Genomic DNA, 22,115 nt, shown 5'->3' with positions numbered 1-22,115 from the left:
GTAAGTATGTGTAGATGATTGCAATAGCATGGTCGCGTTTGTGACCACGAGCGTTTGTATGTTTGTACCTATATGAGTATAGAGTAAAGTATACTAATAAAGGGAATCATAACATGCCGAATAACGAAAAAAGATGCAAAGAGCTTGATTCGAAATGTATAAAATGACCGATATAATTTTGGTATACATGAGTAATGGAAAATCAAACTAATAGATGTACAAAAGAAAAAGACTAATACAGTAGAATAGAAGAACACATGAGGGATTCCATGAGAAACCGGCCGACCGCAAAATATGACCATCGTCGATTCGAACGAAACTTTGCAGGTGTGTTCGCTGTATGAATCTCCATGATATTCTCTGGCAATTGGAATATTTTGATACAAGAGTAATTTTTCAAAAGGGCGTAAACGTTTCTACGTGCATGAATTTCAATTTTTTTTGTTGTATTACTGTATGTATACAGCAAAACTATCTGAGAACAAGTTACAGGGAATGAATACTTCTGTCCGAAAAAAATATACACTGGAAAAAATGTCATTTTTCAAAAAAACAAAAATTTATGATAAAAATTCAAATTGCGAAAAAACCCATTTTTTTTTAATTTTTTATATTTTGTTACCAAAAACCTAAAGAGAAAAGAAACATTTTGATTGTGATTGCATGATGGAGAAAAAATCGGTAAAAAAGTTTTCCTAACAATAACTGTTTTTAAATTTCATACTAATAGACATACAAAATTGTAATTCTATTACAGAATATAATTCTAAGCACCATTTAAAAACGTAAAAGCAACCTTTTTAGTGTATTTGGATCATGGAGAAGCTTTCAATAAAAAAGTTTTCCTAACAACAACTTTTGACATTTTTTTATAATTCTTACTATTTGCAGTCAAAAATACAATTTTCTTTTTGAATATGATTCTAAACGCCATTTTAAATCGAAATGCTCTTAACAAAAAATTTCTAAAATGTAGTAGTTCTCGAGATATTTTAACTTTTGTTTTAACAACGCAATTATTTTGTTTTATTACGACCTTTTCATAAGTTAGTCGCGTTTCTCCATCAACAATAATAGGTTTTTCAAAAGGCCCGTAAACTTTCGTGCAACTTTCTCTTTGGCATCAAGGCGATATTGTAAACCATTTGAAAGTTACATGAAAGCAACCAAAATATATTTCAACCATAGGCTCTGTTGATTAAACTATATAGCTGAATCATATGTTGGGGACCATTAATAAATTACGTAACGCAAAAATTGCCCAAAATTGACTCCCCCCTCCCCCTATGTAACAAATTGTCACAAATTTTTCCATCCCCCCCTCCCCTGTTACGTAACTAATTCCAAGAAAAAATTTTTTTCTTCGATGAAAATATGTTACGTAACGATCTAGTTAACACCCCCTCCCCCTATGTCACAACTTGTCGTACCCTCCCCCCCCCCTAAAAGCGTTACGTAATTTATGAATGGTCCCTTGGTTGTTTTCATGTTACTTTAAAATGTTTCACAATATCGCCTTGATGTCAAAGAGAAAGTTGCAAGAAAGTTTACGGGCCTTTTGAAAAACCTATTATTGTTGATGGAGAAACGCGACTAACTTATGAAAAGGTCGTAATAAAACAAAATAATTGTGTTGTTAAAACAAAAGTTAAAATATCTCGAGAACTACCACATTTTAGAAAATTTTTGTTAAGAGCATTTCGATTTAAAAAAGGCGTTTAGAATCATATTCAAAAAGAAAATTGTATTTTTGACTGCAAATAGTAAGAAAAAAAAATGTCAAAAGTTGTTGTTAGGAAAACTTTTTTATTGAAAGCTTCTCCAGGATCCAAATACACTAAAAAAGTTGCTTTTACGTCTTTAAAACGATAAACATTAAATTTTTGACATTTTTTGATGGGGTAACGCGAATAACTTTTAAAAAGAGCATAATTACACGAATTAATTGTTTTTGAAGGAGTAAAATTTCAAATATCTCGAAAACTATCGCATTTTGGAAGATTTTTGTTAAATGCATTTTGATTTTAAATGGTGCTTAGAATTATATTCTGTAATAGAATTACAATTTTGTATTAGTATGAAATTTAAAAACATGTACGAAGTTATTGTTAGGAAAACTTTTTTACCGATTTTTTCTCCATCATGCGATCACATTCAAAATGTTTCTTTTCTCTTTAGGTTTTTGGTAACAAAATATAAAAAATTTAAAAAAATGGGTTTTTTCGTAATTTAAATTTTTATCATAAATTTTTGTTTTTTTGAAAAATTACACAACATTTTTTTCAGTGTATATTTTTTTAGACAGAAGTATTCATTCCCTGTAACTCGTTCTCAGATAGTTTTGCTGTATAAAATACAGCAATCGAACAAAAAAAATTTGAAATTCATACACGTAGAAACGTTTACGCCCTTTTAAATAGTTGCTCTTGAGTCAAAATAATTTTATTACCTGTGGAAAATATTTAGTCTTGCATGACGGTGAAACGTGTAAAGTTTCATTGGAATCTAAGATGGTCGGTCACGATTTTAAAGATTTTCGGACGGATCTTCGTGGAATTCCTCACATGTAACATGCAAACTACTTTAACTCGTCTAAATACAGAAAATGTTGTTTATTTTTAATGATAATTAACGACAATTGCATTCTGTTAGACTTTCATCATGATATACTGACTGAGAATGGATGCGTCGGTAATCTCATTGTTCCTTAATTTGTCCAATCCGACCGCCATCAAACTGTGGAACAATGTTAGCAAACACGGCACACAGCAAAAGTCAATTACCGTCGATCCGCCAGTCGGCCAGGCCACCGCGCACAGACTATGGTGGTTGAGTATGAAAAAATACAAAACATATAAAAGGCGCCTAAGCTCTCTCCGTCTCTTCGATGTACCACTATCAAGGTGTAATGTAATAACCATCTTAAAGCAATTGTCTGTCAGAGGTTCTGTAGCACTGATGCACGCAATATGTTTGACGATGTTTGTAATACCGTCAAACCCTTCAACCTTGGGGAGGGAAAGCCTGTTCTCGGAATTGTGGAAATCATGCCGCTTGAAAGAGGTCACGGCACCGAGCGGCGCGTATAGAATTACGAAAAAACTAGTGTATCAAATTTCTTCGTAAAGCATTTATTTTGAGGGGCATAAAAAATTGTTCTATGTAAATTTTTTGAACCAAAAACAATCGAAATTTTATTTATTAAAGAACAATATTTTTATAAGACCCTGATTTTTGTGGTAAATTTTAAAATTAATATTTTTTTCGGTTCATCGATGATATACAATCCTCTAAAGAAAAACGTGTGGTATTATGATTTCAGATGAGAATTGAGATCAGGATCACTCACGCCAATTTCGATGTCAGCGGTGAGGTGATTTACAATATCGACCAGAACCTTAATAATTTTCAATTTCACATATTGTAAGAAAATGTTTTTTTTTCATCCTCAAACATTGCCCTAAATATGTAGTATACCAAACTGGTGCATACTATCTTCGTTTTCCCAAAATTAAATGTCCAAAAAGTACGTTTTTTCGGCGGAAAGAGGGACAACTAAAGAAATAATATTTCAAATCCAATATTTCAGTGGTATTTTATTACATTTTTAAGTGTCTAGATTGTTATTATAGTCTTCTAGATTATAGCTATAGTTGCAATTGATATATTTCTAATCATTTTGCTAATTTTAAGCCAACTACAACGCAATGACAATGGCTCTTTCCGCCTGAAAACACAATGACTTATAGCCTACCAACCAAACTAACATCGATTCCGCACAATCGCTTCCATATACCACAGTTGGAACTGACCGTTCTCTACCTTTTTCCAACAGCCACGGCTATTTTACGGAAGACCTACAGCCCCCGTCCACGCAAGTAGGAAAGAGAAAAAGATAATGGAAAACCATATCAAGTGCAAATGCAAACCCAAGGAAAAGAAGGAAAGGTTATTGATCCTCTGCGATTTTTTTTTGTTCGTTGTTTTCTGTTCGCACTTTGGATGTAGCATTCCAACGGCCGATGGTTTACCATCTTAGTTATCTAGGCTATGCCACTGCTTGAAACTTGGGTAAGGAAGGAAAATGAGATATATTGGCTGCACGAGTGCTGTAAATGTGGTACAAAACAACAAACAAATGGGTTCAATTACATAAAACAAATTGTGCTATTGATTTTCCGACGAACGGCTTTCATCCTAACTGCAGTCAGTACAGCAGTTTGATGGAAGCTTAGATTTATTGCAGTACAAATTAAAACAAAAAAAAATAAACAAATTGCGGGATAGCTTTAGTGAGAAATTTAAGTAATTTATATTTTCCCAGTACCACCGACGAAGCCAGGTCCGACTCATTGCATGGATCATGCACATTCGAAAAGGTCGCCGACTAAGAATAAAGTAAAAGAAACCCTACTCTGCCCGTCGAACCGTCCGACTAGAAATTGATTCTTCAACAGCACTGTCATAACCACATACCAGTGTCTAGCAGCATACTGGCCTCTGGAAAGTACGTCATCCTCTGTAGAACCATACCATAGCTTCAAAGGTGTAAAAAAGACAATTGCAGTGGTAGTCCTTCGAACACGTAATTTTCCTCGTCTTGTACTTTGTGGTATGCTGGCTGAGCTATAGGAATCGATAACGACCACGTTTTGCTGACTGGTCTGGATCCGATGATAAAATTATCACCTGGTCACCAAGCAAAATATGATATCAGTTTCATACGGACACAAGTGACTCAGTTGCGTTCGTAAATCAATTTTTTGTTTTGGAAGATAGAGGAACCATTTTTCGACATTCCTCTGGCGATTGACTGTTCCGATAGTGTATACGAATTGTTTTACGTGCTGAATTGATTGATTAATCGATCAAGTACAGATAGTTTACCACATTATCTAGGACGAATAAACGGATTCCAACTTTTTCAGTTAAAACGCGAAAAATCATAGTTTCTAATTTGGCAAAAAATAGCATACAAAAGCTCAAAAAAAACTTTTTCGAGTCCAAACTATGGAAGTCGCTATTACAAATCGCTTGCCAAACTTTTTACTTTTGACAAATTTTTATTTTCATTTCGGCTTTGTTTTCCACTGACGTTGCTTCCCATAATAATAATTAACAGATTGTCACCATCAGAGTGCTGCAGCCATTATTTGCACTATGACGTGAAAATAAACAGACAGCGCTAGCGCAAAGATGAAAATGATTCATATAGTGGGGAGCCAAAAATTCACTACTAGAACGTTCCCCTTGTGTAGTAGACGTCATCATATGACAGGTCAACTCACGTTTTTCACCTCACCCCAGTTGTGTACAATTACGACCGACAAAGGGGCATTGTCACGTTACCGAATGGAGTTAGAATACCGAATGCATACACTAGGTAGTGTGGGTGCTCATGGAAGCGGAACTTTCTACAATAAAACGCCGTTTGGATCGTCGCGTCATGTCACGTTGCGGATCATTGATATGCATCTTTGCTCGTGGGGTGAAGAAGGGTGAATTAAAATGAACCTTTTCAAGTTTCGGGGTTATCCAAACTGTTATTTGAAATAACAGTCGTTAGTGCTGGGTCCAATTCGAAGGGGGACGTGGGTTATGATGTCACGACCCGTTGTTGATGTGTTAAATAAAAAAGAACAAACGGACAAAGTCTCTACATTCCATCGCGAAAATTGACCTTCTGTTTCGACAGACTTTGCAGCCTAGTGTAATGAACTATTACACTAAGAAATCGTCCTATTTGGGGCTCGAAAACACGACGACTGGCTTTCCGGTCAGCTTATCATAACAAAAATTAATAGATTGTGGACAAGACATCAACAATGATGCTGTTTACACGAGTGTGCAATATACCCAAGTAGCAATTGCAACTTGTTGAAAGTTTTAAATGTTTTATATACAATATTACAATATTATTGATATTTTTTATTGATGGATATATTTGAAAAGAATTTTCACGGGTTTTTAAACTGATTGTGCAACTATGTAACTATAGAGCTAGCCAATAGTGTTAAATATGCAAACATCAATAACAGTTGTGAAACTAATCAGAAACTTTGCTAACTTGCACAAACAGTCTAACAAGTTGCAAATGCCTCTTTGTTTGCCATTCCACCCTAAAACAGAACTGTCCAACTACCCAGTGCTCGACAAATAGCATAGCTATTGTTTTCATTATTTTGCTGCAATTAGGAACATGTTGCACAACATACAAACAAAGTGCGCTTTTTCCATAGCATAGTTGTTACCAAGAAAGTTACAAATACTATACAGTAACAAAGCGTGCTACTTGGGTAATTCACCAATGAGTGTTTATCCATCAAAGCTTTTGCCCAATTCCAGGACTTAAGAGCATATCCAGCAAAAATCTGTAGAATTGAGATTAGACGAAATGACGCCGAATTAGGTACAAAACATACATGCGAGAATCATATATGGGCGCCAAAAATCCATAATGTCTATTTCTTACTACACCATCTGGACGTACAATCCCAATATAATGCACGCTCGCTTAGCGACCCACGGATGTGGTATAAAAAACACATGCTGGACTTGCGAAACTTCCCAATAATCGATTTGGCTAGATAGGTGCTCCATATTGATGGCTCTGCCCGGAATAGCTTCCTCATGTATGGATAAATTTCCCTTGCTGAAGTCATAGAAGCATGCAACGCTATCGTACTTAACAGAAGCTATGCTAATTCTCTTCAGCTCTGGATCTATCTTTGAGCTCCGCGGATCTCGCTGGGACCTATTATTGGTCCGTTTCCACAAAAACCGGCCATAGCGACTAGACTTTTCGATTCAGATAAGATTCCATTGCAAAAGCCGCTATCTTTGAAAAGGTGAAAAGCAGTTTTTCGCTATCCTCAAACAATATCTTCATGAAAATCAATCAATGTACTGGGGGCATTGTTGGAATACTACTCAAAGTTTTTACTAACGGTGTATAAAAAACTGCTTTTTCATTTATAAGGATGGCCGCTTTCTCTAGCTTTCTCAGTTGAACCATAACGCACGACCACATAGCAGCGGACGCGACTCGTCTTTCGTTCGGTATATTTTACTTACATACACACAGCTTACTGCAACTTTACTTGTTAATGTAAACCTATACTGTTGGACTATGTGAGTTTTGGGTAAGAATCAACTATTATTTTTTTTCAATAAACGTATTACCTCGAATCATTTACGACCTACACAGTTAGTATCCTCAGAAGAGAGCTGTTCAGAATAAAATTGTCTAAAACTTCTTCGAAGATACCGTCCTTCTATCATATCTCATCGAAAAGTCGATTGAAGCACCGCCCTTGCGGCCGACTTCCGAACTACTTTGATGCACTTTGCTGAAGACACTGTACTTCTATAACGTAACCGCTAGAGTGGGACACAGTCACTTTTTGAGTTACATTTGGTCCCTAGCTCATCCGCGCAAAATCTGAGCCTGATTGGTGAATTATATTTTTCCTCCAGAAGTCGTCCAGTCTATCAAAAATAAATCGGTATGTGTTTTTTGTAGCAAATTTAACAAGGAAACAATGCCTAAAAGACCGCTAGCGACGAAGTTTAACTTCAGTTCTAAGAAATAATTCTTGTAACTGTTATTGTTCAATTTTTTTCACACTTATTAACCTACTTGTTTCTATGATAAAGTCTTGTCTAACCCAAAAGATATAATGTTTGAAAACGTTGTTGTTTACAAACACCATGGGCATGAAGGGGTTAACAAAAATCGAAAATTGATAAAATATTCAATAATTCTAGCACCACTGCTGTTGGCGGTCGATTTATATGCAATCTTTGTAATTGCGTCGAGGAAATCAACTTTGTATCTCCTTTTTGTTGAACAATTGGTTTCTGCAGCGTCTTTTTCAGTGATATTTGGAACATTGTGGCTAAATTTGGATTATCTCGAAAGCCACGAGCGTGCGTGCGTTTCCAATGAGCGATTGTGAGTGTATATGAAAAAAATGTGCAATTGTGGTTTGTTATGTTTCGATTTTGTCTCATTAGAATCCGACACTTACTTAGTGATAGGACTAAGCTTTAAGCGTCAATCCGGTGCTAGGTTTTACCCAATTATCTCCTTAATGGAGGAAAATAGATTTTCGCCAAAAAATTTCTCCTCAGGCAGAAATATAGTGCAATCGATCGGGTTAGTGTTAGTATGAATAAAACTGAAATACAGCAAAAGCAAACTAATGACGTAGAAAAAGAACTCATGTAACATGCAATCAAACTACTTGAACTCGTCTAGGTTATCAGAAAAACACATCAAAATGTCAGCCATCCTATGCTGATTGGGAGTGATTCACGTGCGTCGGCGAATCAATCGAATTATTCTCGAATGAATTGCATGGAATGCTCAATTGAACACCAAAAAAAATCTAACGAATCCTGAGAAGAATGAATTGGGGCTGGTGCAATGTATGTAAAAAAACATGAAGTAAGCCAAATAACCCCTCTCGGTTAGTCGGTTAGGATCCAAAAATGTGACAATACAACAATACATGCCTTAAATCATCAAGAAATAGAAAAACTGAAAGACCCACAGATCCATATATTCAAAATTTAAAAGATCAAATAGTTCAATTATGAGAAGATTCAAAAGTGTCACACTCCAAGGATCCAAAGGTACAAAGGATTAATGAGTTAAGTATCCAAAAATGCCAGGATCAACAAATCAACTGTTCAAAAGAAGATAAAATAGTGTAAAATAGAATCCAAAATTCAAAGGGTTTAAGGATTCGGAGAAAATTCCGAGATAGAAAAATTCAAATATTCAAAGATAGAATCACAGCTACAAAGATTCAAAAACTCAAGAAGTTATTAGTTCAAAAATAAGAAGCCGAGAGATGTAAGGAACCAAAGATCGAAAAATTCAACCCAAAGATCTAAAGATGAAAGGATGCACCATTCTGAACATACAACAATATATAGCTTAAAAATCCAAAAAAAAATGATAGCTCCAGATCCAGAGCTTTAAAGGATCAAATTGTCCAAATATTCAATATTAAGAAGATTAAGAAATACTAAGCTCTAAAGAGCTAAATATTCAACGTTACAACAATGCGAAAACCCGAAAAACCGAAGTATTCAAATATTCAGATATTTAAATTTCTTAAATCTTAACTATCCAAAGATCTAAAGATAAAAAAAACTCGAAATCCCAGGCTCCAAGGGTGAAAAGATTTATATCATCAAAGATTCAATGATTCGATGAAAGATCCCAAAATATAAAATCCCGAAAAAAAAAAAAACAATATATCTAAAAATTCCAAGATTCAAAGGTACAGTGATCCAAGGAATAAAAGATATGAAAATAATAAACTTAATAGATCCAAAGATGGAAAGATTCACATGTTCAAAGATCTAACGTTTCAAAGGCTCAAAACTTTAAAGATCCATAAAGCTAATGATTCGACGATCCCCGAGATTCAAAGAGTTAAAATTCCAAGCATCAAATAGTTCAAAAGTTTTACAGATCCGAAAATCCAAAAATACTGGCCGTTTACAAAAACACGCGAGATATGTCGTTCATTTTCACACAACTTTAACGCTGGTTTTGTCTAATACTAAAAACCCCCTAGCGTCGGGGACAAAATTCAAGGGAACATTGTCTTTTTTCCAACAATGTTGTTTCTTTCGGATGAAACGTTCCTAGTCATTGAGTAAAACGAGCAGTGTTACCTAACGTTACCTTCCGACTCCCAGCTCGACCAGAATGACATTTTCTACCCTCTTTCTCTACTGTTGCTGATTAGCTGTTCCTTAGGAAATCTGAAAACAACTGACCAGTAACAGTATACAAAGAGCGTAGCGAATGTCTTTCCAAACAAACTGGGACTCTGAAAGATAACGCTATGTACAACACATTCATTACCACTTTTTATCAACACCAGTCTTTCTCTGTGATATAACTAAGTATTTAAGTCTGACCGATATTTATTGTATAACCAGTTCAGTTTTTTTCACCGCTTTGAATAACTTTCTGTAAAACATGAATAATCTATGCTCGCCAAATTCGACTATAAATGCATCCAAAAATAGCTATCTGAGTATAAATGTACCCCAAGAATAAAGTTTCAATGTAAAATAATCAGATCGTTGCAGAATACCTGTGTTGGGGATTAGGGAAGAATCACATTCCATTTTATTACCTTCGAACAAGAGGCAGTCTAACGACAGGTTATCTGAAAATAAAGAAAAAAGCATTTATTATTCAATTATAATTAAGCTGCGAGTTAAAAGGTTGTATTTCCGGTTTCAAATTTAGTGTAGAATTTGTTCTTTAAAAGCTAAATTTAAAATTTCGAAAATGTGGAACAATATACTCAAAATACAATGAATTCAATCGGCAATCATAATAAGAGACAGTATTTCACGAATTACATTTGAGATCACGTGATATATCTGCATTTTGATAATGCGAGAAATGCATCAGAAGCTGGAGCATGCAAATTACGCATGACGTCTTTTTGTCGTAGAACATAATAATGTCAATCATTACAAATCCGTATATTTGATTTGGATTGCCATCTAATATGGTAAATCCCAGATGGAGGATGTAATTTCCACGCATTCGGAACATATTGAATGTTACCAAAGTTGGAAATTCCCAGCGAAACAATAACGCCGACACCCGTCCTAGATGTATACAAGAGCAAAATTACTAACCAAGCAACAAAAATAAAAATAATAACGCATTCAAACGCAACTGTACACAAACAAGCAACGTAATCGGGTAAAATTTATGCGGCGTTTTTTTTTTCTATCATTTATATACGGCAAAGTGCACTCAGCAGCAGTTTTGCTCCGCGTTGCGTGGTGTGGCGTATGATTTTAAAATACAACACATAACCAACCGACATACAGCTCAAGAGACCGAAACTTTTCGTTCCCCTTTCCCAGCCAATACTAGTTGTTGGTACCTATGTAGCTTCGATGGAGTGACTCTTCATTTCCTTCTTCCATTATTATCCATCCATCGGCTCCCTCTGGTCGTTTTCCACCTGGTTCCGTGCGATGTTTTCATAGTTTTTTTTATTCACCACTTGAACGATTAGGTGAATTTGGCTCCCTATACAATAACCAATAGGCCCGCGATGGAGAAGCAAAACAGAAAAGGAATGAAAACTCGTGGATCCTATACAATACCTAGTCAATTATTATGACACCACACTGATCCGACAACTGTCTAATTAAATGTGGTGTAATGAATCTGACTGTTGTTTTTTTTGTCGTGTCTTTCACTTCAACCATTCTCGCAAGACAGCACTATAGTTACTATATTCATAGTTAGGCGGAGACACTGTGCGGAGCCAATTGAACATGTCAAATGCCGGAGCCAATCGAGTATGACGTCACATAACATGTTCTATTCGGATGTTTATGGAAAAGGTATTGTGATTATGGCGATAATTATTTTACATTTTCCTTGTGCTATCGAGCGTAGAGAAACGAAAATAAACAAAAAAAATTCTGTGACACCAAGACATATTCGTGCAAGTATGAAACCACATCATATCATCGCATTCGTGCATGTAAAGTTCTTACTGACGACACCAACAATGAAACTATAGAGTTCTATGCAAATGATTTCACTCACACTACTTGGGGGTTTGTTTTCCTCCAGCTGTAAGAGTATCAGTCAATTTAAACGTTTGAAATCACTGGCCAAAAGTATTTATGATAGTGTTTAAATGCTCTGTATCACATTGAAACTTATTTCGGAGACGTACAATACCGGCTGGTATGGATCTACAATGCAAATAATCCGACCGAAAAGTTATTTTCGATTTGTTTTCCTGCACCTATCAGAAATTATGACAGGCGGAGGAAAACAAATCGTTGAACACACTAATACAGCTACAGATTGTCAAGTACTCTATTAAGCTAGAGCTTGAACATTTGCATGGTATGCCAGTGTTTTCTTCCTGGAATAAGAGCTGCCAGTTTTCCGGATTTGGGTCCGCCTAACTATGAATATAGTAACTATACAAAGCACGCTATGGGGTCGGTTTCTGTTGTTTTTGTTATTGTCGCCGGCAGTGGCAAAGAGAATGAATGATTCGTGCGATGGTGGAAGCGATTAGAAAAAATAACACAAATTGAGAAGCGATTCGTTTGTGCGACGAGCACGCTAATATGAGGCGATAATTTGTGAATACTCGGTATGAGTCATGGACTATAGCGTTACCTACGCGTTTAACCCTTTTTTGTTGCGGAATACGTCTGACCGTATTTGGGATCTAAAAAACGTGTACTCACGTGGATGCAAGCAAATGATTAATACACGAGTTCGAGAATCCAAGCTAGAGCTTAAAATTGCACTTTCAAAGTTGTCAGAGACATCCAACTCGTGGTACAGGAATATTTCACGGGGAAGGGTAAGTATGGGAAACGTGGCAATCGAACCAATTCATTCTGATTCTTCAATAAGGTATTTTAAGTGGAATGTAAATTTCGAAAACATCGATATTGAACCAGTTTTTAACCTCTGAACGAAATATGTTTATTCGAGGGGAGGGGAAGTTTTAAAACCCTTGCTCGAGAGTTTTGGAAAATCATATTTTGTTTTATTTTCCTGAACCCTCCACGCTATGTCAGAGTCAGATTCGTCCGAAAATAAGATAGCTAAGGTGTTTTCTGGAGCTGAGGGTTCAAGAGTGGCTTTTTTGTTGTCTTTCTGCATACGAGCGCTTAGGCCCTCCTTCACGGATCGTTTAATTCTATATTCGCGCAATTTATAGATAATCTGCGCAAAGCGAAACATGTTAACAACATTTTTTTGCATTCCTCATTCAGATGAAACACCCCGCATTACCAACACCGTGGTTAATTGGAACAGTAGGTGGTTATACGGCCACGCTGTTCTAAATTAAGGCGCTTCCTCGCACAAGAGATAAAAAGACGAGCAGGGAGACGAATCAATGGAAACATGGCTTGACAATACTGATTCAGTAAGTCATTTGTAATAAATCGGATGGACGGTAAGCCTTTTTTCCCTTCGGGCGATTGCTTACAGTCAAGTACCTTTACTTCTTTAGCTTCAGCGTGCTGAATTTGAAACGACTAACAACATTATTTAATAGATTCCCGAAGATAACACTTAATTCGGTGATAACACCGTCAATCTCGACGTCGCGGGATGGAATGTAAAGGCGATATTCACGCGTTAAGAGCTTGCAGGAGGTTATATTGTTAGCTAAGATTACCGATGCTAATGCGTAGCTTTTTTGTGGACTTTCGCGATCTCTTTCACTGCATCTTGTATTTCATCGACTTTGAAACCCCAACAGAAAACCATCCCTGGTCCTCGAGACATTTGAATTTGAATTTTCATTCTTGGGGAATTTGAGAAAGGGAGAGCTTTGCATCTAATGGTTTTCTCGTCATAGTATAAACTTTAGGGGTTAGGAAGGTCATATGCAGAAGCAGATGGAAGAAATAGTGTTGAGACAATAGAGAGGACAATTGAAAACATATGTGAGATTGGATACTCTTTTTCGAGAGAGTAAAATTTGTGACTGGCTTGTTTCTCGATACCGCGATTCAAGCTCAGAAGAAACGTGAACCCGATGCGTACTCTCGTGGGTGGTCTTCAAGCCAGTGATGTTACAGAGAATGCACAGACGTGTGCGTTGAGATCAATTTTATGATTATCCATCTCTATCCATTGTATTGTCCCAATACTACTTTTCTACATCTTTTTCTACAAGAATCCACTTTAACAAGAAAAAAAATATTGCAAAATTCTACTAATTCTTCTTCCTCTAATTCCCTTCATCTTCAATAAAAACACAAAATTGTCCATTTGAAATTTACGTACGAATCCTATCAGGAGTGTCTGCTCCAAAATTTTAGCTAAATCGAACAAGTCTAGCAACCGGACAAGTTATTCGTAGTTTGCATGGGATTTGTCGACACTCGACAATTTGCATGGAGAAGGACCACTTACTTGCATTTTAAGCGCTAGATGCCACTAGGTGGTACTGTATGCAGCTTATCGCCGTGAGCGAACATAAGGAAGATAATTTTATTGTCTAGAAAAATACTGTCTTTTCTCTGTAATCGACTTTGATTCTCAAAACTTCCCGACAAACTCTAGAGCTCTTTACCACACTGGGTTAGGAACAATAGCAATTGCATTATTGCAGGACAGTTACGTATCAAATGATATTAAGTTCCGTAATCGGATACACAAAGATCACACGAATAATACTCAGCGCGCTGAATAGTAGCCATGTGAAAATTGAGTTTGCAATGTCCAATCAGTCCCTGACTAGAATACTACAATTGTGCTTGGAAAAATGCAGTAAATTCTATGACATTTTCGGACTCACATCCGGCAGAAAAGTCTTTGCTTGAACGCAAGTTTGCAAGCTGTTTGACATGTTCGGATGCAACCTAAGAGCGAACATTGTGCTTTATCTAACTTATCGGCAGTGGTAGAACTGGTTCTGGACCAACGAAGCCAGTCGCAGCGCCCGCTCTAGCCCATTCATTGCCAGTAATACCGGAATGATCGGGCACCTATAGAAGATAGATAGCATTGGAAATGCTAAGTTCTTCGATTTCAGTTCGACATGCGATTAATAATTTCGATCTCGAATCTGCCAAACTAAGTGCTTTCAGGGCGGCCTGGCTGTCAGAGCAAAAATAAATTCTTTTAACGCAAATTTCCTGTTGACATGCCGACTGTACGGCGCAGGGAAGATTTCTGCTTGGAATACGGTAGAGTATCTACCAAACGAATAGGATTGGTCTTATCTCATTTCGCGACAGTAGAAACCGACTCGGTCCTCCAACAAAGAACCGTCAGTGTAACAAACTACATATTATTCAGATTGTCGCTCCATCCAGCCAGACAGCCATGCCTCGTGTGGAGGAATTCTCCCATTGAAAGTTTTAAAAGGAAAACTACGTGTGAGTTTAACGTTACTGGGAGCAAGTGTATATTTATCCCAAGTAACTGTTTGGGGCCACAGTGGCTAGTTGCACGATCTATTGGGTACAGGGATGCCAGATTAAAATCTGTGTTTCGGTCAAAAAATCTTTTTAGCATCTGTGATGACTGTGTGGAAACAAAATCTGTGGAAATCTGTTATAAATTTCCAAAAAATCTGTGAAAAATCACAATATTTCCAAAAATCTGTGAAATTTTCATCAAAATGCTAAAAATCTGTCATCTGTAAAAAAGAATCTGTGATAAAAAATTATGAAAAAAATCTGTGGCATTACAGAAAAATCTGTGAATATGGTAACCCTGATTGGGTTACTGTTCCAGAGCCCAGTAACCTCAAGACGGTGTGCGCAAGAAAGTGTTCCTTGTTTCAGAAACACATATAGTAGTTTTATGTTCAAGAGTGCCTCTAGAGCAGTAGTAGGTGTTATCGAGAACGCACAAGTCATCACCATCAAGACCATCCTCTGAAGATGGTCTAACTTTAATTGGATTTCCAGTATTAGTCTAACAATTGATGTGTAAATCCACAGAATGTGCTTGGGTTTGAGTGTCCCCAAGATTTGCCGAAAGCCCGTCTACATTGGCTGAGGGTCATGCAAGCTCTTTTGATTCTGAAATCGATGAGAGCCCCAACGTGCTTATAGAAGGAAGAAAAATCCGTTCATAAATTCATGAACAAAAGATCACGATTTCGTGAACTGAACAATTTGCGAAAACTGTGACCAAGTTCCTGAACGTATGAATAATAAAACTAGTATTCATGAAACTATTTGTGTTTTCAAAAAACTAGTTCGTCCCCAATATTCATTATTTGGGAATGCACTGCCAAACGTTGTTCATGATTTCAAGAGCTTATTCGCAATTATTGTGATTTCTTATCACGTTACCATGCTATTTTATTCATAGCGAATTTTTCTGTCAGACTAGCAGCATTTAAGTTCATGATTTCAGGATCTCAGTCGCTATTTTCGCAATTTCTTTTCACGTTATTGTGATATGTTAGTCATGAATTCTCTTCGCCTTAACGTGAACTGTTATTTTTAGTTACTATCGGTTTCATTTACACGGAATAATGTGACAATATGAATTGGGTCATGAAAATGTGACTGATTCTCGATATCTTGTTCTTTTAACTATATCGCGCACACTATTTGGGGTTCTCAGCGTAGTTTTCGTTTTCTGTCCAGACATCACAATGAACCTTATCAAATAAATAACGATGTTTTAGGTCCTAATAGTTTTTTATATCTACTGCTCGTACCTATTACTGGTCGCTAGCAGCTGGGTATTTCATGAAAAAGCGCATGGAACAAAAATGATTCAACGAATAATACTCCAAATTTTGCGAAAAAGTTCACGTGAAAATTTCATTGACATGTCGCAAGAAATTGTAAATAATTAGGGATATCTTCTAAATATCACTAGCACGCAAAATAGGTTGTAAATCATGTACTAGGAATCAAAAAAAATAAATTATGAACCAGTTTACGAATACGTGAATATTTCTTAATTTCGTGAACTATTTCACAAGCACAGATATTGGGTCTATTATATTAGAAATCATGAACCAGTTCACGAATACATGAATAATATTTGGTGATTTTGTGAACTATTTCATGAGCATGGATATTAGATCGTGACAAATATATTAGAATTAATAAATTAGTTCACGAGAATTGAATGGAATCATGAATAATATTCCGTATTTCGTAAAATAGTTCACGAAAAAATATCCATAAAATATTTCGATTTTGTGAACTAAGGTCGCTATATCTATGAAAAACATCATGAGTCAACCTTTGGTTTTATGAATAATGTTCATAAAGTTGTGAACTAGTTCGCGTACAGAAAATAGACTTAGAAACGACTTGGTGGAAACCGTGACTGAAGTTCACAAAACAAAACAAAAATATTAACACCAATAAAAGCGTTATGCGGACGTTACTGAAGGGAAATTGAACATAATTATAAAACACATGATTTTTGTTCATGGTCCTGTTTTCATAACGTAAAAACGTGATTGTTCCGGAATTCATGGCACTTTATTCACGATTTTTTTCGAGGACAACGTTTCGCAATAGCGAATTTATGCCTGGTTAAATATTTTATTACATTTTTCAAGCTAAATTCAATAAGACGAAGGGCCTTTTTTCGATGCTTTTAAAATCTGGGGGTACTATATTCGAGGTTAAATAAAACAATGCGCACGCCTAAAAAATCAGCCATCCAACTTTTATTTGAAGAGTATGAATACAGTAGATTATTTAAAAATGAAAACACAAATAATACATGCAATCCGTTGACTTCATTCTGGTAAGAAAAAGAGGAAGTGGCAAATGATGTGAAAAATCATGAAACCGCAGAAGGAAATGTTGAAAAAATCATGCTTTTTCAGCAGCTACATCTGGCTTTGTACTTGCGAATATCTTCTTCGGTGTCCTCGTCGTCGCCAGAGTGTAGAATTGAAGTTGTGCATTCCGGCTCAGGTGGTTGCTTAGCTGTGCGACTATCACATTTGCGCTTCGGAGCACTTTTTATTCTTTTTCCTTCTCTTTTATGATCATGTTTTTTCGACTTTAACAACACCTTAAATTATTATATTGTTAACTCACGCGAAATATCTGAAGCGCTTTCATTGATGACGAGCACTTTTCTTTCACACTAGCACGTAATGTTTCGAACAGGAACCTTGAATTGTTTAGAAACTGATCGAATACTGGCGCCCTCTTGAATAGATGCAATTGCGTTCTTTATGTCTTCTTCACTTCGTATTGGCGTTTTTCGCGCGAAATTACGCGCAATTCCTTTGTCAAAATTAATCTAATTTGCATTATAGTAGTGACCTGTCGTGCCCCAAGCGTATGTTTCATGGTGATGTCCGGAATATTTTCAAAAAAAAAACATCGAAAAACCAACACAAAACTAGTGTTTGGCATTAATTTTTACGTAAGAGAAAACTTAGTTGACATTTTTTTTACATTGATTAAATGTAGTGTACTGAGGACGAAAGACAATGCGTATTCGCAGAACAACTCGCGAAAACATAAACGACGCAGTAACTAATACAGCTGATCCACGGTAACAGTCGAAAGGACAACTATGTTCTCTACCGTGTACCTAATTCACGCAACACGAGCGACCTCTGCAATAACATAGCAATGATAATGTTCTATACCTACTGTATCCCCATACCTATTTGACCCTTTCTACCCTACAATATATCCAAAACTCAAAAAAAAATTAATGCTAAATTTTTCCACAAAAAAACTGTTCTCTATTTCAATAAAAAGAAGAAATAGGCACCTAATGTCTTCAAAAAAGTTTTTCCGAATATTTTCTATAACTTTGCCGAATATACTGATCCTGAAATGAACTTTTCGAAAAAGTAGTTTTCAGATCTCACCACTATGGGGAATAATCATCGATACATCAATGCCAAGAGCAGGAGCTTTTCTTGTACTGAAAGTTTTTCAAAGACCCATTGCTAAAATACCAAAACCAAGATAATTACTTTTGGCCAGCTTTTCACAGTTCTGGACAACAGTGCGCCACCGTGACATACCGAAGCGTCGTCCAATAACCCCGGACAGTAAAAATAAGTTAAATAAGCGATGTTCCTCCGACAAGTAGCAAGACTTTATTATCCTATGATTTTAGATAATCTACTACCGCTTTTAGTTAGCTAACCACATTTTGTGACACGTAACATCTGTAAAACAAATCGCAAAACCATGACGCAAGTACCACAAAGTCTTCCCCGTATACGATCGACGAGTTGTTTCGTAGCCCTCAATTTTCCAAGTTACGAGTATATCTGTAAGAGAGAAACCAAACCACAGTGCGTAAAACCGAACTACTTACCATGAATAACTCTAGCGGTAAACGAAAAAACATAATTACTGTAAAATATAGTAATAACAAATTGGAACTAATTGTCTGATGGTTCCTCCACGGTGCCGAGGCCCGTTCGCAATCGGGTCGGCCGCTTCTTCGAGTTAGTCAGATTTAACTCAAGTAATTTATTTCTTCGTTTTACAAATGCCAAAAAAACCAAAAACTAGGTTGCCTGTTTGTAGGTCAAATTCCGTACACTTCGGGATGATTTTTCTCTCGTTGCTCGTTTTTTTCCTCGCTGCAAAATGATTGCCTGCAGTTAAGCTGCTTCATTTGTTTGCGATAAAATTATATAAAATGGAAAGTAAGAGAAAGCGAGCTTCGCTCAAGCTCGGGAAATTCGTAAACAAAGAGGAGCCACAACAGCGCACCGCGCACGGTCAGGGGTCCAAAGTTGAATTCGCGTTATGCTAACCCAGCATCAACTGGGGCGTCACTCTTTCATTGTCCGCTCCGCATCACATTCATCTCGTCCAAAGAGGCTATAATACGTATTGCGCAACCTGTGCTGGTACATACTGCAAACCCGCTTGCCTCTGTAAGACTCATTGCCAATTCGGCAGCTGCAATTTCTCCGGCGCATCTGCTGCGGTCATCTGTGGTGCGTGGCGCGCTTGGTGGTGTGAACTAAAACTCAGCTGGTGTTACATCGCACTATGTATACATGATAGTACCGTCACCGTAATTAGGGGATTACGCATACAAGCACGGAAAATGATAATTTTCTATGAGAAAATACGATGTGGGTTGCGCTATTTGACATGGTTCGGTGATCAACTTTCTGTTTCTGATTTTATTTTGAAGCTAGCCGCCATCAGAATCTGAGACACTTTCAAGCTTACGCATCATCTAGTTTAACTACTTCCGGAAATGCTTTTCCAGCCTAAAGTACAACACAGCGAGGCCATACGTCTCCCAACCTTTGAACGGAACGGATCGTTATATTTCACAGTGGTGCTCGGTGTGTAAATTTTAGTGAGTCAAGGTCATCCTTTGTTCGTTCGTTAGCAGCCGTTCTGCTGGTGCCGACAGTAAATCCAGTACATTGTTTTCGCTGGTGCGGAACAATCGACGTTGTTTGCAGATAAGTTTTGCTTTATTTTTTTTCCTCGTTTGCTTTCTTTCCTTTTCCCTCCTTTTACTCTACCTTGTAATCAAATAATAAGACACATTCCCGTTTATATAACGCTCTGCCCTCGTGCTTAAATGGCCGAGGGCGAAATACCATCTGATGCAATCATGGAAGTCCCTGATCCCCCTAATACTCGCATTGCTCCCCGTATAAAGCAGTACCCAGAAGGTTCCTCTGGGCCATGGGTGGTATATTTTCGGACCGGAGAGAAACCGGTTAATATATTAAAACTTTCTCGAGATCTGACTGCTAATTACCCGGCCGTAACTCAGATAACACGTGTTCGGGCAAACAAGATACGTGTTCTAGTGAGTGATCTCGGCCAGGCAAACGCGATTGCTTGCTGTGAGCGCTTTACGCGGGAATTTAAAGCGTACGTGCCTTGTGTGGCCTGTGAAATCGATGGGGTAGTGTCCGAACCGGGCCTGAAATGCGAAGAACTGTTGGAGCACGGGGTTGGCTGCTTTAAGGACCCTTCTCTTGAACAGATTAAGATCTTAGAATGCAAACAATTGTATACCGCAAACACCGAGGGAGGTAAGACTACCTACTCTCTATCAGGCTCGCTTCGGGTGACATTCGCCGGGTCCTCTCTTCCCAACTACATCCTCCTTGACAGGGTTCGCCTACCAGTTCGCCTGTTTGTACCGCGGGTCATGAGCTGCAGCAATTGCAAGCAGTTGGGCCACACAGCCACATATTGTGGAAATAAGAAACGATGCGGCAAATGCGAAGGAGAGCATGAGGATGACTCTTGCGACAAAGAAACTGAAAAGTGTATTTGCTGCGGGGGCCCTTTACATGCTCTTAAATCATGCCCTGCGTACAAGCAGCGCGGGGATAAAATTAAGCGCTCCCTTAAGGAACGCTCAAGGCGTTCTTATGCAGAAATGCTAAAGAATGCTTCGCCATCTGTCCTGTCCGAAAATCCCTATGCTGATTTGGCTAACGTTGAGCAAGAATCTGACGACCCACGAGAGGGAACATCTTTGGTTAACCCAGGGGAATCCAGGAAGAGGAGAAATCCAGCCTCCCCTACATTGCCTCGTAAGGGTGCCAAGGTGTCGTCCACTCAGAGTGCGCCATCTACAACCAATAAATCCAACGGAAGTGATGCACAAAAGCCGAAGCAATTTGCTCCAGGACTTGGAAATATTAATTCTAACAAGGAGTACCCACCACTTCCAGGGACATCCAAAACCCCAAGTGTCCCCTTTTTTCAAACAGATACTCAGTTCAGTAGCGGACTAATGAAATTTTCTGACATAGTGGACTTAATTTTCACAGCTTTCAATGTTACTGATCCTCTTAAAAGCCTTCTGATACGTTTTCTCCCTATAGTGCAAACATTTTTGAAGCAGTTGACTACTAAATGGCCCCTCCTTGCAGCGATCGTATCCTTCGATGGCTAAGTCATCGAACGAGGTCACCGATTCGATCACTGTTCTACAGTGGAACAGCAGAAGTATCCTCCCGAAAATCGATTCCTTTAAATTTTTACTAAATAGTTTAAAATGTGATGCTTTCGCATTATGTGAAACTTGGTTAACTTCCGATATAAATCTCAACTTCCACGACTTTAATATAATTCGTCTGGATCGAGAAAACCCCTATGGAGGAGTACTTTTGGGGATCAAAAAGTGCTATTCTTTCAACCGAATTAACCTCCCTTCGACACCAGGCATTGAAATTGTCGCTTGTCAAGTTTTAATCAAAGGTAAAGACCTTTGCATTGCTTCCATCTACATTCCTCCTAGAGCCTCGGTAGGGCACCGAACGCTTTGTAATATCACGGAATCCTTACCGGCACCGCGGCTAGTTCTGGGAGACTTTAACTCGCACGGTACGGTATGGGGCTGTCTTCATGATGATAATAGATCAACATTAATCCAAGATCTTTGCGATAATTTCAACATGACCATCTTAAACACGGGAGAAATGACGCGGATTCCTACACCACCAGCACGCGCAAGCGCGTTGGATTTATCGCTTTGCTCGACATCGCTACAGTTAGATTGCATGTGGAAGGTGATCCCTGATCCCCACGGTAGCGATCATTTGCCTATCGTGATTTCAATTGCTAACGGTTCAAGACCATCGGAAACAATCAATGTATCG

The 22,115-nt window shown here is 37.6% G+C and overlaps 1 protein-coding gene across 5 annotated transcripts in view; it reads right to left on the bottom strand.

The window, feature by feature from the left end:
• LOC131682507 (myosin heavy chain 95F) overlaps positions 1-22,115 on the bottom strand; it is a 117,899-nt gene that overhangs the window by 61,914 nt on the left and 33,870 nt on the right. For 4 of the 5 annotated variants that reach the window (XM_058964038.1, XM_058964055.1, XM_058964030.1 and 1 more), the window contains one exon: positions 10,164-10,196. The exons of the other annotated variant lie outside the window; for it this stretch is intronic. The gene's annotated coding sequence lies outside the window, so the exon portion shown is untranslated. The remainder of the gene's footprint in view (positions 1-10,163; positions 10,197-22,115) is intronic. 5 annotated transcript variants of the gene reach the window in all.

This window comes from Topomyia yanbarensis, chromosome 1 (assembly GCF_030247195.1).
Source record: "Topomyia yanbarensis strain Yona2022 chromosome 1, ASM3024719v1, whole genome shotgun sequence".
Taxonomy (NCBI): domain Eukaryota; kingdom Metazoa; phylum Arthropoda; class Insecta; order Diptera; family Culicidae; genus Topomyia; species Topomyia yanbarensis.
This window is presented reverse-complemented; position numbering and strand designations above follow the sequence as displayed.